The 19,628-nt window shown below is 41.5% G+C and overlaps 1 protein-coding gene across 13 annotated transcripts in view; it reads right to left on the reverse strand.

Moving 5' to 3' along the window:
• The window catches only part of CEP70 (centrosomal protein 70), an 86,229-nt gene that overhangs the window by 60,116 nt on the left and 6,485 nt on the right, over positions 1-19,628 (reverse strand). For 3 of the 13 annotated variants that reach the window (XM_086674388.1, XM_086674383.1, XM_025913007.2), the window contains exons 1-2: positions 15,816-15,995; positions 13,631-13,733 (exon numbers count right to left, since the gene is read on the reverse strand). The gene's annotated coding sequence lies outside the window, so the exon portion shown is untranslated. Of the gene's footprint in view, positions 1-925; positions 1,073-13,630; positions 13,734-15,815; positions 15,997-17,606; positions 17,738-19,628 lie in introns of those variants that run through there. The other 10 variants (XM_086674393.1, XM_086674385.1, XM_086674392.1 and 7 more) reach the window with 7 other exon arrangements.

The raw sequence follows: 19,628 nt of genomic DNA on the forward strand, positions 1-19,628 counted from the left end.
TGGTTTCACTGAAGAATTCTACCCAACATTTAAAGAACTAACACCAATTATTCTCTAACTTTTCCAAATACTGAAGAGAAGGGAATAAATATTTCCTAATTCATTCTTTTTTTAAAGTGTATTTATTTGTTTGTTTAGAGAGAGAGAGAGAGAGACAGAGACACACACACACACACACACACACAGAGAGAGAGAGAGAGAGAGAGAGAGAGAGAGAGAGATTCTCAAGCAGGCTCCATGCTCGGCACAGATTCTGACACTGGGCTTGATCTCATGGGCTTGATCTCACTGTGAGATCATGACCTGAACCAAAATCAAGAGTCAGACGCTTAACCGACTGAGCCACCCAAGTGCCCCTAATTCATTCTTTTTTTTTTTTCATTTTTTTTAAATAGTTATTTTGAGAGAGAGACAGATCGTCAGTGGGGAAGGGACAGAGAGAGAGGGAGACACAGAATTCAAAGTAAACTCTAGGCTCTGAGCTGTCGGCGCAGAGCCTGACGTGAACCAAAAGATCATGACCTGAGCTGAAGTCAGATGCTCAACTGACTGAGCCACCCAGGCGCCCCAACCCCTAATTCATTCTTAAAGGCTAGCATTATTCTAATACTGAAGCCAGATCAAGACAATACAAGAAAACTAAAGACCAACATTCCTTATGCACATTGATGCAATTATCCTCAATGAAATACTGGTAAACCAAATTCAACAGCATATTAAAAGAATCCCACAACCAAGTGGGAGTTATTCCTGGAATGTAATAATAGTTCAACATATGAAAAACAATTAATGTAATGGACTGCATTAATGGAATAAAGGATAAAAAAACCACATGATCATCTAAATTGATGCAGAAAAAGCATCTGACCAAATTGAACACCCTCTCATGATAAAAATACTCAAACTAGCAATAGAAGGAATCTACCTCAACATAATAAAAGCCACATATGAAAACATACAGTGAACATGATACTTCCATGAAAGATTGAAAGTTTTTCCTGTACGATCAGGGACAAAGCAGTCACCACTTCTATTCCATATAGTGCTGGAAGGTCTAGCCAAAGCAATTAATCTAGAAAGAGAAATAAAAGGCATCCAAATCAGAAAGGAAGAAGTAATACTATACCTGTTTGCAGACGATATAATCTTATATGCAGAATATGCTAACGAGCCCACCAAAAACCCAAAAACCTGTTAGAATAAATGAATTCAGCGAAGTACTAGGATGTAAAGATGTAACACACAAAGATCAGTTGCCTTTGTTCACACTAACAAATAATCCAAAAGGGAAATTAAGAACACAATTCCACTTACAACAGCATCAAAAGGAATAAAAACTTAACCAAGAGGTCAAAGGCTTGTATAATCAAAACTGCAAAATATTTGTCAAAAAAATTAAAAAGACAAATAAATGGAAAAACATCCTATGTTCATGGATTGGAAGACTTAATATTAGAATGTCAATACTGCCCACAACAGCCTACACAGCCAATGCAATCCCTATTGAAATCCCAATGACATTTTTTACAGAAATAACAAATATCATTCTAAAATACATAAGGAATCTCAAAGGACCACAAACAGCCAAGACAATCTTGAAAAAAGTACAAACCTGGAGGACCTACACTTCCTGATTTCAAAACCCACTGCAAAGCTACAGAAATCAAAACAGTGTGGTACTGGCATAAAGATATATAAACCAATGGAGTAGAATAGAGAGGCTAGAAATAATTCCTCACATATACTGTCAAAAGATTTTCAACAAGAATGCCAAAATCATTTAATGGAGAAAGTATAGTGTCTTCAACAAATGGTTATGGGAAAACTGGCCATCCACATGGAAAGAATGAAGTTGGACCCTTACCTAACACCATATAAAAAATTAACTCAAAATGGATCAAAGAACTAAACTTAAGAGCCAAAACTATAAAACTCTTAGAGAAGAAAACATAGGGTAAGCTTCATGACCCTGGATTTGGTAGTGATTTCTTGGGTATGACACCAGAAACAGGCAACACAAGCAAAAACAAATTGGACTTCATAAAAATTAAAACTTTGGCACATCAAAAGCTACTATTAACAGAGTAAAAAGGCAACACATTGAATGGAAGAAAATACTTGCAAATCATTTATGTGATAAAGAGTTAACATCCAGACTACATAGAGAATCCCAAAACTGAACAACAAAAAAATATGTATCTGCTTTAAAAATGGGCAAAGAGGAGCACCTGGGTGGCTCAGTCCGTTGAGCGTCCAGCTCTTGGTTTCAGCTCAGTCATAATCTCACAGTTTGTGAGTTCAAGCCCCACATCAGGCTCTGTGCTGACAGTGCAGAGCCTGCTTGGAATTCTCGCTCTCTCCCTCTTTCTCTGCTCCTCCCCCTTCCTCTCCCTCTCAAAATAAATAACTAAACAAACTTTATTTTAAAAATAAATAAACAGGGGTGCCTGGATGGCTCAGTCAGTTGAGCAAACAACTTCAACTCAGGTCATGATCTTGTGTTCATGAGTTCGAGCCCCACATCAGGCTCCCTGCTGTCAGTGCAGAGTCTGCTTTGGATCCTCTGTCTCCCTCTATCTGCCCTCCACAGCTTGTTCTCATTCTCTCACTCACTCTCTCTTAAAAATAAACATTTAAAAATTTTTTTAAAAAGAAAAAATACATAAAAAATTAAAAATGGGCAAAGAACTTGATATACAAATGACCAATAAGCACTTTTCAAGTGTGTGTAACATCACTACCTATTAGATGAATGCAAATTAAACTACAAAGAGATACCACCTCACATCCATTAGGCTACTATCAAAAAAAAAAAAAAAAAATTCCAAAAAAACAAAAAAGTACCAAGCACTGGCAAGGGTGTGGTAAAACTGGACTCTTTGTGCACTACTGGTGAGAATGTAAAATGATACAACCACTATGAACAACAGTAGGTAGTTCTTTAAAAAAAAAAAAAAAAAGAATATTCATATAACCCAGCAATTCTACTTCTAGGTATATACTCAAACGAATTAAAGGCAGGATATTGAAAAGATATTTGTACATCTGTGTTCATGGCATTATTCACCATAGCAAAAATGTGTAAGAAACCCAAGCGTTCATCAACAGATAAATGGATAAGCATAATGTGGTATATCCGTACAATGAAATATTGTACAGCTTTTTAAGTGTATTTATTTTGAGAGAGACAGAAAGACAGAGAGACAGAGAGACAGAGGACAGAGCAGGTGCAGAGAGAAAGGGAGAGAGAATCCCCAACAGGCTCCACACTGTCAGTATGGAGCCCCATGTGGGGCTCAAACCCACAAACCATGACACCATGACCTGAGCCAAAATCAAGAATCAGACTCTTAATGGACTGAGCCACCCAAGCATCCCAAGGAATGTTATTCAGCTTTAAACAGAAAAGAAATTTTGATATATGCTACAACCATGAGGACATTAATCAGTCACAAAAAGGTAGGTGCTGTAATGACTCCACTTACACTCCTTGGGGTAATCAAAATCATAGCAACCAAAAGTAGAATGGTAGCTGCCGGGCAGGGCCTTGAGAAACAGGGGCCCTACATCTAATAGATACAGAGTTTTAGTTGCACAAGATGACAAGAGTTCTGGGGTGCCTGGCTGGCTCAGTTGGAAGAGCAAGTGACTCTTGATCTTAGGGTCTTGAGTTTGAGCCCCATGCTGAGTGAAGGAAGGAAGGAAGGAAAGAAGGAAGGAAGGAAGCAAGCAGCAGCAGCACCACCACCACCACCACCACCACCACCACCTGGTTGGCTCAGTCAGTTAAGCATTCAACTTCAGCTCAGGTCATGATCTCACAGCTCGTGAGTTCGAGTCCCACTTCAGGCTCTGTGCTGACAGCCCAGAGCCTGGAACCTGCTTCAGATTCTGTGTCTCCCTCCCTTTCTCTCTCTCTCTCTCTCTCTCTCTCTCTCTCTCTCTCTCTCTGCCCCTCCCCCACTTGCACTCTGTCTCTCAAAAATAAACAAACATTAAAAAAAAATTTAAAGAGTTCTATAGATGGATGGGGGGGCAATGATGGCACATTATTAATGTATGTAATATCAATGAACTATACACTTAACAAATAATTAAGATGTCATAGTGTCAGTTCTAACAGTTTTTTGTGGGGATTTTTTGGTTTTTTTGGGGGGGGGGTTGTTTGTTTTTGTTTTTGTAATGCAAGTGCCTGACTTAAGCTTTGATTGTGAAGGAATCCATTTCAAAAAGGCATCCACTTCAAAGATGGCTCTCTCTAATAAATACAGTGCCAGCCTTAAGACTAGATAAAGAGCCAGCCCACCTCCCCCAACTGAGGCTCGTTTGTTTTAGAAATCTTGATTTTGATAACTGACCATTTGGTTTTTTGTCCTTCCACATTTTGAATTCCCTCTGTTATGTTTTAAATGCACAAATAAAGAGTGAGCCTGTGGACCCATGACCTACATCTGAGAATACAAGGGAAGGTGGCAGAGGAAGAGGATCTGGAATTCAACTTGTCCCACAGAAACACTGAGGCAGCAACTAGAGCTTTGCAACTAACTCTGAAAATGACCTGAAGACTTCTGCAGCTAGTCATGGAGAGAACGTCACATAGAAAAGGGTAGAAAGGGCAGAGACACAGTTGGGAACCAACCCCCTGGTACGAATAACCACAAACAGGAGAAGCATGGAGAAGGAAGAGGATCAGACCCCACACTGGGCAACCCCCCTGAACTAGGAACCCACACTGGGAAGACAAATCGAGTAATATCTGGCTTTGAAAACACCAGGGCTAACTCCGGGAACATTAAAAATCAGCAGGCTTACCTCTAGAAGAGCCAGAGTGCTACAGGGAACCCAGTCCCCACCATTAAAGAGACAACCATACTAAATAACTCAGACACAGCACAGGAGTAGCAGCTTGAAAAGCACCTTCAAGCAGCTTGAAAAGTATTTGTGAAGGAGATTTATTAACTAATCTTAGAATATGTCCAGGAGGTTTCTCTGGAAGCAAAAGCCGTAACAGGTGCCATTTTTCCTTGTCTCCTGCAGCCTACATATCAAGATGCTTCTGGGAGCCAGTTCTAACAGTCTCCATCTACCTTGCTATCAATGAGTGCCATGGCCCCACATTCTCCTGCAGACCATCCCACCCAACTTGTCCACCTTGGCAGCCATCCCTCCAAAAACAGCTCCTGCCCTACCACACCCAGAAGGCAACTCTGCCAGCACTGTGCCACTCCAAAATGACTCCCGCCCTTGGGAGGGGAGGAGATAACCCACACACCAGGGTGTCCGCAGTTCCTGCAGCTGAGCCTCTTAGCTGGCTGTTCAGAGAGCAAGTCCTGCCCTTTGCTGTGCCTGCAGGTGTGGCAGACACTAACTGCAGGCCACTAGCTAGGTCAAATGCCAACACCACATACCAGTGAGCACACGGGCAGTAGCTGGGCCTCTCAACATCTCAAGGAGTAAACCATGCCCAGTACACTCACAAGAGGCAAAGCAAGTCATTGCAGCCAGTCAGGTGAGGAGCCGACCGCCCCCACCCGGGCCCCAGCATGCCCACAACAAATGCAGCTCAGCCACAACAGAAGGGTGCACACAGCCTACACAGGGGACACACTGGAGTGCCTGGTTCTGGTGACCAGGGGGACTGTACTATACAGCACCACAGATCTTTTCACGAGGCTGCTACTTTCAAGACCAGGAGATGTAGCTGACCTACCTAATATTTACAAATAAATATAGAGAGACAAAATGAGGAGACACACAAACATGTACCAAATGAATAGAAAAAGACAAAAATCACAGTATAAAACACAAATGAGAGACAGACAAGCAATATGTCTGACAAAGATTTCAAGGTAATAGTCATTAAGATAATTGCTGGACTTGAGAAAGTGAATGAACTCAGGGAGAACGTCCACAAAGAGAGAGTAAATAAAATACAATAGATGTAATCAATAGTAGATTAAAAGACACAGAAGAACAGATCAGCCATCTGGAAGACAGGATAATGTTAAGGAACCAAACTGTATAGCAAAAAGAAAAAAGTTTAATAAAAAATTAAAATAGAGGAAGGAAACTCTGCAATATAATCAAACACAGTATCATTCACATAATAGGGGTCTCAGGAGGAAAAGGAAAGAGAAGGGGGCAGATAATTTACTTGAAGAAATAATAGCTGAAAACTTCCCCAATTTGGGGAAAGAAACAGACATCCAGGTCCAGGAAGCACAGAAAGCCCCTAACAAAGTGGACTCAAGGAAGTCCACACCAAATACATAATAGTTCAAATGACAAAAAGTAATAATAAAGAGAATTTTAATACACTAAAACAGGACACCTGGGTGGGTCAGTTGGTTAAGCTTCTGACTCTTAATTTCGACTCAGGTCATGATCTCACGGCTCATGGGATCAAGCCACACATCTGGCTCCACACTGACAGCATGATGCCTGCTTGGGATTCTCTCTCTCCCTCTCTCCCTGACTCTCTCTGACTCTCTCCCTCTCCCTCTCTCTGCCTCCCTCCTGCTTGTGTTTTCTCTCTCTCTCTCAAAATAAATAAACTTTAAAAAATAAATAAAAGCACCATAAGTTAACAGTTACATACAAGAAAAACCCCATAAGGCTATCAGCTAATTTTTCAGCAGAAACAATGCAGGTGCTAACACTCACCACCTAACCTGCTTACACCAGCACCGCTCCCCCATACCAAACTTGAGTGGATCCGCCCCTCCCAGTCATGCTTGCCTCAGTCCCAGCACTGAGGGTCCCCTCCCCCAGAACACCAGTGCAAACCTCACCAGCCCATGTCCCAATCTGTGGGTTTTGCAGGACCTCGACTACAGCAGTAGCAGTGGCAGGACTCATTTCACAAGCAGAGCACCACACACCTTGTTAAAAACCGCCCAACCTGGCGAGGGACCAAACGCTGCCCACAAGAGACAAAGAGAGCCTCTGCAAACAATGAGATTGAAGGAAAAAGCAATCAGGACTCAACAGCAAAGCACGCTCAACACACACAAGAGACACTCCCTGAAGCACCAGGTCCTAGGGAACAGGGGACACTGCACTACATGACACTACAAGACCTTTTCTTCATAAGGCCATTACCTCAAGAGCAAGAGATATAGCTGACTTTCCAAACACAAAGAAACAGACACAGAGTCAGACAAAATGAGGAGACAGAAAATATGTTCCAAATGAAAGAACAGGACCAAACCACAGCAAAAGACCTAAGTGAAACAGATATAAGATAAGATCCCTGAGAGAGAATTTAAAGTAATGAAGATACTCACTGGACTTGAGAACAGTGAAGGACATCAGTGAGACCCTTAATAAAGACAGAAAAAAAAAAAAAAAAAACAAAACAGAACCACCAAACATCTTCAGAGATGAAGAACTCAATGAATGAAATTGGAAATACACTAAATGGAATAAATAGCAGGCTAGAGAAAACAGAGGAACAAATTAATGACTTGGAAGTAATGGAGTAATGGAAGTAACCAAGCTGAGCAAATGAGAGAAAAACACAATATGCAGATCGAGAGAACAGTCAAGGCACTCAGTGACTCCATCAAGCACAATAATATTCACATTATAGGGATCCAAGAAGAAGAGAGAGAAAAGGGGACAGAAAATTTATTTGAAAACATAACAGGTGAAACTTCACTAATGTGGGGAAGGAAACAGATATCCAGATCCAGGAGGCACAGAGATTTCCCCAAAAATTCAATCGGAGAAGATCCACACCAAGACACATAGTAATTAAAAGGGCAAAAAGTAGTGATAAAGAAAAATTTTTAAATCAGCAAGAGAAAAGAAGATACTTACATACAAGGGAAACCCTGCAAGGCTTTCAGCAAGTTTTTCAGCAGAAACTGCATGTCAGAAGGGAGTGGCATGATATATTCAAAGTGCTGGAAGGGAAAATATGCAGCCAAGAATAGTCTATCCAGCAAGGCTATAATTCACAAAAGAAGGAAAAATGAAGACTTTCTCAAACGAATCAAAACTAAAGAAGTTCATGACCACTAAACCAGCCCTACAGCAAATAAACACGACTCTCTGAGTGGAAATGAAAGAGTATGAAAAGTAAAAAATACAAAAGGAGTAAAAATGAGTATTTCTGTAAAAACAATTCAAGGGATTAATAAAAGGATGTAAAATATAACACTATATACTTAAAACATGGGGAGGAGTAAACAGTGAGTTCAAACTTAAGCAAACATCAACCTAACATAGACTACTATATACAGAAGACATTATATACAAATCTAATGGTAACTACAAACCAGAATCCAGTAATAAATATGCAAAGGATAAAGAAAAAGGAAGCCAAGTATATCATCAAAGAAAGTCAACAAACCATGAAAGAGAACAAGAGAAGATCACGGAAAAACTACAAAAACAACCACAAAACAAGTAACAAAATGGCAATAAAGACATATCAATAAATATTTTGAATATAAATGGACTAAAATCAATCAAAACACATAGGGTGACAGAGTGAATTAAAAAAAAAAATAGGGGTGTCTCAGTGCCTCAGTTGGTTAAGTGTCTGACTCTTGATTTCAGCCCAGGTCATGATCTCATGGTTCTTGAGTTCAAGCCCTGCATCAGGCTCTGAGCTGACAGCACAGAGCCTGCTTAGGATTCTCTATCTCCCTCTCCTTCTGCCCCTCCCCTACTCTGTCTCTCAAAAATAAACAAACAAACATTAAAAAAAAAAAATCACAAAAATAAAGTGAGATTTATTCCTGGGATGCAAGGGTAGTTCAATATTCACAAATCAATCAATGTGATATACCACATCAACAAGAGAAAGGATGAAAACCACATGGTCAATAGATGCAGAAAAAGCATTTGACAAAGTACAACATCCATTCATGATAACAACTCTCAACAAAGTAGGTTTAGAGGGAACATATTCCTCAACATAATAAAGGCCATATATGAAAAACCCATAGCTAACAGCATACTCAATGGGAAAAAACTGAGAGCTTCTCCTCTAAAGTCAGGAAGAATAAGGATGTCCACTCTCACCACTTTTATTCAACATAATATGAGAAGTCCTACCCAAAGCAATCAGCCAACAAAAAGAAATAAGAAAACATCCAAATTGGTAACAAATAAGTAAAAATTTCACTATTTCCAGCTAATATGATACTATCAATAGAAAACCCTAGCGACTCCACCAAAAAATTACTAGAACTCATAGATGAAGTCAGTAGTCGCAGGATACAAAAATCACTATAGAGAAATCCATTGCATTTCTATATGCTAATAATGAAGCTGCAGATAAAGAAATTAAGAAAACAACCCCATTTACAATTACATCAAAAATAATAAAAAACCTAGAAATAAACTTAACTAAGCAAATGAAAGACCTGACCCTGAAAACTCTTGTCAGATGAAAGACACTGAAGACAACACAAAGAAATGGAAAGATATTCCATGCTCATGGAGTGGGAGAACAAATATTGTTAAAATGTCTACACTACCCAAGGCAATCCACAGGTTTAATGCAATCCCTATCAAAATACCAACAGCACTTTTCACAGAACTAGAACAATCTTAAAATTTGTATGGAACTGCAAAAGACCCCGAATAGCCAAAGCAATCTTGAAAAAGAAAAACAAAACTGAAGGTGTCACAATTCCATACTTCAAGTTATATTACAAAGCTGTAGTCAACAAAACAGTATAGTACTGGCACAAAACACATAGATCAATGGAATAGAGTAGAAAATCCAGCAATAAACCTGTAGTTATATGGTCAATCAATCTTTGACAAAGAAGGCAAGGCTATGCAATGTGAAAAAGGGAGTGTCTTCAATAAATGGTGTGGGAAAAATGGGACAGGTACATGCAAAAGAGTGAAACCTAGACCACTTTCTTACACCATCCACAAAAATACACTCAGAATGGATTAAAGGGTAAAGGACCTAAATGTGAGACCTGAAACCATAAAAATCCTAGACAAGCACAGGCATTAATTTCTCTGACATTGGCCATAGTGATATCTTTCCAAATAGGTCTCCTGAGGCAAGGGAAACAAAAGCAAAAATAAACTATTTGGACTATATCAAAATAAAAAGCTTCTGTACAGCAAAGGAAACAACCAACTTACTTAATGGGAGAAGATATTTGCAGGTGATCTATCTGGTAAAGGGTTAGTGTCCAAAATATATAAAGCATTTATGAAACACTCATAAACAAATAATCCGAGTAAAAAATGGGCAGAAGACACCAACAGACATTTCTCCAAAGATGACATACTGACAGCCAACTGACACATAAAAACATGCTCAGTTTCACTCATCATCAGGGAAATGCAAATCAAAACCACAATGAGACATCACTTCACACCTCAGAATAGCTAAAATAAAAACTCAAACAAGTGTTGGTGAGGATACGGAGATAAAGGAACGCTTGTGCACTTTGGTGGGAATGCAAACTGGTGCAGCCACCATGAAAGACAGTATGGTGATTCCTCAGAAAATTAAAAACCGCACTACCCCATGATTCAGTAATCACACTATTGAGTATTTATCCAAAGAATACGAAAACACTAGTTTTAAGGGATATATGCACCCCTATGTCTATAGCAGCATTATTTACAATAGCCAAACTATGGAACCAGCCCAAGTAAGATGAATGGATAAAGAAAAGGTGTTATATATATTTAATGGAATATTGGTTGGCGATTAAAAGTGAATAAAATCTTGCCATTTGCAACAACATGGATGAACCTAGTAGGTATAATGCTAAGTGAAATAAGTCAGAGAAATACAGATACCATATGAACTCACTCGTATATAGAACTTAAGAAACAAAATAAACAAGCAAAGGAAAAAAAAGAGACAAACCAAAAAAACCAGACTCTTATCTGTAGAGAACAAACAGATGGTTCCCAGAGGTGAGGTTGGTTGGGGGGGGTGGGGGGAGAATAAAAGGTGAAGGGGATTAAAAGTACACTTAACTTGACGAGCACTGAGTAATATGTGTAACTGTTGAATCACTATATTGTAAACCTGGAACTAATGTAACACTGTACGTTAACTACACTGGAAAAAAAATTTTTTAAACCCACAAGGTGAAACCACAATACACCTATTTAAATGGCTAAGACTAACTATACTAGTGTTCATGAGAATATGAAGGAAATGGAACTCTGATACACTGCTGATGGGCATGTAAAATAGGACAATCAGTTTTTATTTTTAATGTTTATTAATTTAATTTTTTTTTTAATTTTTTTTTTCAATGTTTATTTATTTTTGGGACAGAGAGAGACAGAGCATGAACGGGGGAGGGGCACAGAGAGAGGGAGACACAGAATCGGAAACAGGCTCCAGGCTCCGAGCCATCAGCCCAGAGCCTGACGCGGGGCTCGAACTCACGGACCGCGAGATCGTGACCTGGCTGAAGTCGGACGCTTAACCGACTGCGCCACCCAGGCGCCCCGAATGTTTATTTATTTTTGAGACAGAGAGAGAGCGTGAGCAGGGTAAAGACACAGAGAGGAGACACAGAATCCAAAGCAGGCTCCAGGCTCTGAGCGGTCAGTCTTGACGTGGGGCTCGAACTCACAAACCTAAGATCATGACCCGAGTTGAAGCTGGACACTTAACCGACTGAGCCACCCAAGGTGCGCCTAGGACAATTACTTTGGATAACACTTTGGCAGTTTCTTAAAAGGTTAAATAGACACCTAAGACCCAGCCGTTCCATTCCTAGGCATTTACCCAATAGAAATGAAAGCATATGACTACACAAGTCCTATATATAAAAGTCCTTGTAATACCCAGGAACTGGAAACAACTCAAATGCCGATCAATAGCTGAATGGATACAAAAACTGGTAAAAGCATACAATGGAATCTCTCAACAATAAAAAGGAATAAACTATTGATACATGCAACAACACAGATGAACCTGAAAATACTTATGCTGAGGGAAAGAAGCCAGACAAATAAAGACTACATACTGTTTGAATCCATTTATATAAAATTCTAGGAAACAAAAACTAATCTACACTGACAGAATGTAGATCAATGGTGGCTAGGGGAATGAGAGGCTAGAAAAATGGATTACCAAGGGGAACAAGGGAATTTTAGGGGTGATAGATTCACAATCCTAATTGTGTGATGGTTTCACAGGTATATATGTATGTCAAAACTTATCAAATACTACACTTTATTTTGTTTTCATAAAGGGAGATGACGAAGGGGAGACTACAGTTTTATTTCATTTTTGAAGTTTATTTATTTTGAGAGAGAGAGACAGAGAGAGAGCATGCACATGCATGTGTTAGTGGTGGAGGGTCAGAGAAAGGAGGAGAGAGAATCCCAAGCAGGCTCCACACTGTCAGTGTGAAGCCAGACACGCGGCTTGATCTCACGAAACCATGAGATCATGACCTAAACCGAAATCAAGAGTCAGATGGCCAAATGACTGGGCCACCCAGGCGCCTCTCAAATAGTACACTTTAAATATATGCAGATTATATATCACATATATCTCAACAAAGCTGTTTAAAAAAAAAAAAAAAAGCTTTCCTGAAATGAAAAGAATATATACATATGAAATTACACATGCAAAGAGTCTATCACATACTTGACAATACTGACCCAGAAGACACATCCTAATAAAATTACCGGATTTTAGGGGTGCCTGGAAATCTCAGTCTGTTAATGATTTCGGTTCACGTCATAATCTCAGAGTTCATGTGACTGAGCCCCGTGTTGAGACTAAGCTCTGTCAGCTAAGAGCCTACTTGGGATTCTTTCTCTCTCTCTCTCTCTCTGCCCCTCCTATTCATGCACATGCATGCTCTCTCGCTCTCTCAAAATAATAAATAATAACTTTAAAAAATAATTCATTAAGTTACACATTTGGCCTGTGTTCTTTTCTGTTTGACTTCATAATAAAAATTCATTTTATAATAAAAGAATTTTCCTAATAATAAAAACAAAAGCAACAAAACATGAACCAAAGAAAGCTGGTATACCTCGGTAGCCAGGCTACCTGGGTTCAAACCGTGGACTCTGCCACACAGCCAAGAAAGCAGTAACACCTCTGTGCCTCAATCTCATTTTCTTTTTTTTTTAATTTTTTTTAATGTTTATTTTTGAGAGGGGGGAAGGGGAAGAGAGAGAGGGAGACACAGAATCTGAAGGAGGCTCCAGGCTCTGAGCTGTCAGCACAGAGCCCGAAGCTGGGCTCTAACTCACAAATCTTGAGATCATGACCTAAGCTGAAGTAGGATGCTTAACCAACTGAGCCAGCCAGGTGCCCCCCCTCAATCTCATTTTCATACAATGAGGATAATCAAAGTACTTAGCTCATAGGGTTGTTATGGAGATCAGGAGAGTTAATATAGAAATAAAATAGAACAGCACCTGGCTCATAGCAAAACAGAGGTGGTGATTAGAGTTGGTGACCAGCTATGTGAGTTAGTGTAGTTACTTAACCTCTCTGGGCTTTAGTTTCCTTACCTGAGTTTCAAATATCTACCTGACCAGATTATCAGGAGATCAAAAGGAAATATATGCAATGTATCTATTACCGTATTCAATAAATAACAGGTCTTCTCCAAGGCCTCCCAACATCCAGAGTTATCTGTCACAGCAGACATACCTCAGTCACAGCACGTCCTTCTTGCGCTTTTCACCTGGTCGTTCAAGTTGATCTCAATGAAATGATCACCCAGTGAGTCTCACATCCGAAACTGGATCTTCATCTAGATTTCAAAAAGATAAAAAAACCAAAATCCTAAAATGTTTGACCTTCTAGTACAAACGGTCCTGTGTTATTCCCAAAGCAAGTATCCATGGTACCGGTAACTACTGAAGGGGGAACGACTGAAGCCACAGCTGATGGACTCCGATGCTGCCACCTTAGCTGAGAGTCCAAATCTATCACCACCTATCATTAATTCTGACCTCTGGCCGCAAGGGTAGAACATTCTCATTTGCAAGCGTACTAAAATGAAGCACTTTCAGATGGACAAATACCACTAACCACAAAAGGCAAAGTCAGGAAGAAAAACGATCCCCTCAGTTCCACTGTGACCAAACCCTCCTTTTCAGAGGCCCACGATAATGTGCTGATATTTGCACCAGGCTTTTCCCCCATTAGAAGCTGTGACAGGACATAGACCTGGAACCTTGAGTCACCGGTAGAGACCAAATGCTTCCCAAGGCCAAAGCAGAAGCTATAGCTTTATTCAGTGTCATAACACACCTAAAGTAAGACTGTGGGATTAGGGAAGGCAGGATAGGAGTTGGTTTGTACACGGCATAAAAAGCCAAATTCAGAGAAGCAAAGCGTAGTTGTACCTTCTGGCACTGTCCAGGTTTCCAAGAGCCCTTTGCTAACTTACCCTTCATACGTCTGAAGCCCCACTAATAAGCACTGTCCACTGAAATACAATTGTTTTCAGGGGCGCCTGGGTGGCTCAGTCCATTAAGCATCCAACTTCGGCTCAGGTCATGATCTCCCAGTTTGGAAGTTCGAGCCCTGCATCTGGCTCTGTGCTGACAGCCTGGAGCCTGCTTCTGATTCTGTGTCTCCCTATCTCTCTGCTCCTCCCCTGTTCATTCTCTCTCTCTCTCTCTCTCTCTCTCTCTCTCAAAAATACACATTAAAAAAATTTTTTTCAATGTACTTGTTTTTCACCCCTTTTGGGGGGAAAAGCTGTAAATAACAAACCATGGCCTGTAATGATTCTTTCTCAATTGAGTCACGTCAAAATCTGTAATTAGCTTTCTCAAAAGCAAATATCTCACATTACTGCAATAAATGGAACACGCAATGCTTTCGAAGTCTCTGGTCTCTACTCCAAAAACATGCCAACATGCTGCTTAATTTTCTTAGGAAGGAGTGAATCTACCACAAATAAGGAAATGGGAGTGGGGATTGGATGTCATCTCCACCCAATCATTCGGCCCCAGAAGAAGGTACACAAAGGGCCAGAACACACCTCTCCCGCCTTTGAGGCAGAAGCTGTGGACAAAACCCTAGTCAGCCACCTCTTCCTCAAGGGGCGGGGGCCCCCCCCCTTGAGGGGGGGGGCGGTAGGGGAGGGAGGCCGGAGTGAACTTGGCAATACAGAAAGTAAAAACAAACTCATATAGAAGACTGGAACCAATATGGGTAATGCCTGCACACTGCTTAATATTATTATGGTCAGAAAATAAGTGGTAGTAGAAACCCTTCCTGTGCGGTCCCTAGGTGACGGATCTCAGCCTTCTGACATTTCCACCTAATTTTCCTAACACAATCAAATTAGACTCCGCAGGAAGGCAGCGGTCCTCCCAATCTGGAATGAGCATAACGAGCCGTTCCACTCACCTACCCCTTCTTGTATTCTCCTTTTGCTCCCTTCTCAGACACCTGACACTGACAAGTGAAGCGGGTCGGCCCTGGCCCACTCGTGTAGATGGAGTAAATTACCTAGGACTTATCCGCAACCCGGATCCGCCAGGTATCAATAGCCGCGCCAGTATCAATCTAAGCCTTACACTTAGTGCCTCACTTTACCTTCTCAACCACCACGTAAGGCAAGAATTACCAGCTGTAGGCTACGAATGAAGCTGAAGCGCGGAGACGTTAAATGATCAGCCAAAGACGGCAAGGGCCGGGGAGCCAGGGCTCGAACCACGTTTGTCCTTATACTGGTATACTTGTGACTGGTGTGTTTTCTGGGGGGACCTGACAAGGGTCGGTCTGGCCACTCGGCGGCACCAGCGGCGGCCGATTTCAGGGGTGCTTTCGGGAGGGGCTCCGACCGATGCCTCCGCGATACCCCTACGCCACTCACCTTCCTCAGCCGCGGTCTCCCACCAGCAGCGCGCCCGGCCTGGCACGGCTCGGCTCAGCCCTCTCCGGCCCCGCCTCCGCGACCGTTACCGCGCCTTGGGAGACCAGCCAATCGAACTGGAGCGCGGCGAGGGGCGGGCCTCGGCTACGCCTCCGAACGCCGCTAGCTGTTTCCTCCCGCAACCCGGGGAGGCTAGGCGGGCCCAGCGCCCTGTTGGCTTCGCAGCTGGAGGCGGGGCTTATATTCGCGTAGACCAGAGTGCGCCGCGCTTGCGGTCTGCGCCTGCGCACCTTCATTGCTCTTTGAACATTTTCTGGCCTCGCAGGTGCTGGTCGCAGCCACCTGGAAATTCATTTGTCCGGGAGACCGCAGAAATACATACTTAAGGCAGTTGGTGAAAGTGAGGCCGGGGCGAGGTGGCCAAGGCACGCTGTCCTCCATACACACAGTCAAGCCGTGACTGCGAGCTCTTGCTGCAGGACTAGTCAGCCTGTTCTCCAGGTTACAGACCTGGCTGAGCAAAGCAGCACCTGGCATTTGGAGAACCCCCGTGCGTGTTTGTTGATGACATTTTACCCTTGTATTCAGCATTTTCAAATCCCCACGAAGCGTCAGGCCCTACATCAGGCTCCAGAAATGCAGAGGTGGACGAATGGAGATGCTCAAAGTTTAGTTAGGGAGATGGATATATGCTCTGAAATTCAGATACAGTATGATAGGCATAATCCGAGGATTTTGTGTAGGGCGCAGAAGGGAAAGAGAAGCATCACCTAAATCGGTTACTGAAGTCTTCCTAGCTGGCTGCATTTTAGAATCTCCCGGGGAGCTTTGAAAACTTGGTGCTCAAGCTCCAGACCGCTTAAATCACAATCTCCAGGGTGGGATTCAGGTGCCATAGTTTGTCGGTAGTCTCTCCCCAGGTGATTCCAATGTGCAGCCAATCTCAAGAACTGCAAACCTAGAGAAATGGTTCTGAATGGTAGGAGTTCCCCAGCAATACAAAGGAAAGACAGAGAAAACTTCCTGTGCATATTAAATAACTCCAAAGCACATTATTATAATGCTCAGGTTACAAGTGCACAGTAAACCTTATTATTATTTGTCATTAAATCTGGGCCCCTTCGGGACCGCCCATATCTGCTCTCGCTTAAAACCTAACTCCCAAACCTTTTACAAATATAATGGAACTTACTGAGAGCTTTCTGACAAAACTGAGTAGTATGTTGCATCACTGGAGATGGGGAGGAGGAATGCCTTGACAGGTGTGCTAAAAAGCTGGGACTTTATCCAGGGGATGATGGGAAACCATAGACAAGTTTTCAAAGAGGTAATAAAATGGAAATGTTTTTGTTTGGGTATCTTTAGGCCTAATGTTCATGCATCTTGAGAATACAGATAAAAACTGAAGGGCCAGTCGGTTGAGCATCAGATTCTTAATTTCAGCTCAGGTCATGATCCCAGGATTGTAGGATCGAGCCCTGTGTCAGGCTCCATGCAGAGCCTGCTTAAGATTCTCTCCCCCACTCTTCCCCTTTCCCCCACCCGCGTGAACTCTCTCTCAAATTAGAAAAAAAAAAAAAAAAACTTTTTTAACCTGTAGGAACAGCTCCACCATATACAAACATGATCACAGCTTTTTTCCCCCACAAAATGAAATCACCTCACTATTCTATTCCCAGAATAATAAATTCAGAATCTACAAATAGGTCCCTTCCTTACTACCATTTTCAAAAACTCATAGCGGGTTAAGTGATCCAAAAATTCCTAGTAGAAAATACAACTTCCACACACCTGAAGGGAAGGCTTGGAGTCTCATCTGCCCGATATAGTCGATGCACGTTACAGCCACATGGTGTCGCTGTTTGACGATCTGTAGTTACCAGGTCTGTGGTGTTGCAGGTCCCACACGGGCCAACAAGGATCTCCAACAGAAGGCATTAATCATAATGTGTCTCACAAGGAAGTCTCAGGGTCATAGCTTTTAGGGTACAATACTTTCAGGCCCATATTCAGCCCTCTTCTAGGCAGCTGGGGCCATTATGAGTTTCAGCTCTGGGTCTGCTCCATGCAAACATGTTCTCACCCCTGCCCCAACCCCTTTCCTTACCTGCCTATTCACACTAGCAATAGTTAATAAATAGATTTTCATCTTCGACCCTTGAAACAGAGTCCCACTGCTTGCCTTTTCCAAGACAATAGGGTGATTTTCCCACTCTTCTGAGTGTAGCTGCCTTAATTGTAGCCAGGAAACCAAATATCACAGGTCCATTGGGATCATTTTGGCCTCAGATAATAGAAAACCCAATTCAAACTGTTTACTTAAAAAATAAGGAAATTTATTATCTCACATAACAGAAGGTCCACAGGCAAAACAGACTTTAAGGCTGGTGAACTCAATGGTTCAACAAGTTATCAAGGACCCAATTGCTACCAGGCTCTCTGCCCTGCTATAAACATGGTAGGTTTCAAATTCCTACTAAAGTGATTTTCCAGATGTCTACCAGGAGCAATCAGGACCCTATACTTTTTTTTTTTTTTCCATCTATAATCTTTCCATACAGTTTTTTTGAGTCAATTAGGTCTCACAGGCCCATATGCTGCTTCCCAATCAATATCTGTCTAGCAAATGTGAAGATGGAGTAACCCTTTTCTGGAAGGGGAAAAGGGTTACCATAATTGGAATTGACATGGGTGGGTGGTCATTGAGTCACATAAATTGCAAGGTGGAGGTATGGCTATTTGAGTAAAACTGCCGTCCTGTAAGGGTCAAGAGGACAACGGATGCTAGATGCATAATCACCAGTATCTTTTACAATCTTCAAAGCACAAGAAGGCTGATTACTCTCTATTTCCTAACAAGAGAGCCTCCTCTTCATTACTCCTGGATTTTGTGTGTATCAAGTGGAAGGGAGGAAGCTCTACAGCACTGTCCTCCAAAGGAATTTCTTTATTACGACCATCAAGGCCTTTTCAGCACCTCTCTTTGCTAGAGAAGTAAAAGGCTCTGCACACAAGTTGTCTTAGCATTCTGCTGCATTGGTCTCAAGTTTTCTATGAGTCTTCATTGACCCACCAGAATGTTAATGGTTCTAAACACTCATTTAACATTTATTTACAAAAATGTATTAAGCACCCATTAAGTGTCAGGGACTAATCTAGATCTGAGTTTACAGTGGTGAGTGAACCAGATGTGATTCCTGCCCTCATGGTGTTCATGATCTAGTTGGGAAGAGAAATATGAAGGAAAAAAACCCTCAAATAAGCATTAGTTATGATAAGTCTATGAAGAGAACAGAGGTGTGTGGAGGAGCCTCTCTCAGGAAGTGACATTTAAGCTGAGATCCAAAGGCTGCCTTCATTTCAGCTTACTGCTTTCCTCTGTGCTTTGTCTTCCCAGTATAAATTACAGCCTTCGTTAACAATTAAAACAGAACTTTTCATTTCAAAACTTCTAAACTGATTCTCAAATTTTTCTCCGAAGCATAAAACTATCAATGTTATTCCCATAACAAAGAGTATACCACATACGAATGGCATTTGGTGATGAATTCTTGAAGAGTCTTCAATTTACAAGTCTTGTAGACTTAGAATCCTTAATTACACTAATACATTTGTTTCTGCCTCTCCTATGAGAATTTGAACTCTGGGGACACGGATCATATCTTACCTTTTCCAGCACCTAGCACAGTCCCTGGCACATAATAGATACTTAGTACAGTGTTGAGTGGCATTGTTAAATTTGAGTCGGTTTTATACAGGGGTCTTTCACCTTCAGGAGCCATTTTCCATATGAAAGACCATAAGCAAACAGCT

The sequence above is a fragment of the Puma concolor genome, chromosome C2 (genome assembly GCF_028749965.1).
Source record: "Puma concolor isolate L17-30 chromosome C2, mPumCon1.1.hap2, whole genome shotgun sequence".
NCBI classification, from domain to species: Eukaryota; Metazoa; Chordata; class Mammalia; order Carnivora; family Felidae; genus Puma; species Puma concolor.